The sequence below is a fragment of the Rhinolophus ferrumequinum genome, chromosome 9, assembly GCF_004115265.2.
Source record: "Rhinolophus ferrumequinum isolate MPI-CBG mRhiFer1 chromosome 9, mRhiFer1_v1.p, whole genome shotgun sequence".
Lineage (NCBI taxonomy): Eukaryota > Metazoa > Chordata > Mammalia > Chiroptera > Rhinolophidae > Rhinolophus > Rhinolophus ferrumequinum.
In genome coordinates, this window is record NC_046292.1 from 50080651 (window position 1) to 50082174 (window position 1524).

Genomic DNA, 1524 nt, shown 5'->3' on the forward strand with positions numbered 1-1524 from the left:
TATCTATCTATCTATCTATCATTTCTCAGTCTACCTAGAGGATTTATGCCTAGAAAAATAAAAGGAAATAAATAAATATGTTAACAGTAATTACCTTGGAGTATTGGTCTCATAGTGTTTTTCATCTTCACACATTTTTGCATTTAACAAACTTCCTACAGCAAGCATGTGCTACTTTAAATGAGAAATGAATTATAAAGAATATCTGCTGCAGAAACAAGCCAACCTTTATCTCTTCTTTGAAATGCAAAACCTTCCTGATTATACCATCTCCCTGCTTTCATTTTCTCTCTCCTTCAATTCTTCTGCTACACCTTCTGCCCCATCAATTTTTCTGAACCATTCTTTTTATTACATAATCCTTTACTTTAAAAGATTCTTTGACAGAGAGAAAATCCAAGATGGTGGAGTAGATAAATGCGGTGCTTCGTCTCATTCCCTGAATACATCAAAATTACAACTAAATTATAAAAAATCATCCTGGAGAACCATCTGAAACCTAGCTGAACAGAAGTTTTATAACTAAGGATATAAAGAAGCCACGTCGAGACTGTTAGGAGATGCAAGATGGGCTGGTCCGACACCCATGTTTGGCGGTTGAAAATTGGGAGACACACCTTAGCCACAAAGGTTCCCTACAAAGGAGAAAGGCACCCTAGTCGTCCATACCAGGCTCCCAGCCTGGAGTACTCGTGCCAAGAAGAGGAGCCGCCACAACTTCTTGTTGTGAAAAACAGTGGGTATTCCTGGATGGGATGGAAGACTGTGGGGAAACCCAGCCAAACTGTTAAAGGGCTCATGCAGACACTCACCCTGGGTTCCAGCAGAGGGACGGTGACTCTGGGAACATTGGAGACATATGAGAGAGACTAAATTGTATAACTTCAGGTGAGGACTGGAAGGACAGTCCCCATTTTCCCCGTATAGGGCCCTCTTCCTATGCAGCTGGCAGGCAGGCACCATCTGTTTTGTGTTGAGCCTGCCCCCATGTGGCCAAATCTGAATTTGATTGACCTGGTGAGCTCTGCTCCTCCATCCTGCGGACTCATTGAGATGATGCCTCACCCAACAGCAGGAGACTTTATTAGCAGCTGAACCTTACAGGAGCTGGCAGGTGGCAGCAGAACTCAGAGTGTTCTGGCTTTTTGTGGAGCTACCCTAGACTCGATACTTGGTGGCAGCCATCCTTGATTTGCAGCGTGGCCTCTAACCATGTGCCTCCAGGTATAGCACAGGAAGCAACCAACCATGAATCACTTTGTAGCTCATACCAGGTACTCCCTGGCGAGTCACAGGCAGTGGTTTACCTGATCCTGCATAGAAGCCCCTCCTAAGAGGCCCCAGAACTAATATACTTGGAGGTTAGGTTAAGACCACAGCAGAACACCACCCAATTAGCCCCACAAGCAGCACACACAAATGACAGTCTCAACTGGCACCAGAGCCTGCTGGGGAGACTCCACTCCATGGGGTAAGCCCCCCTCTTCCCACAGCAGCCAATAAGCTGTGGATGTGGCCAAACCT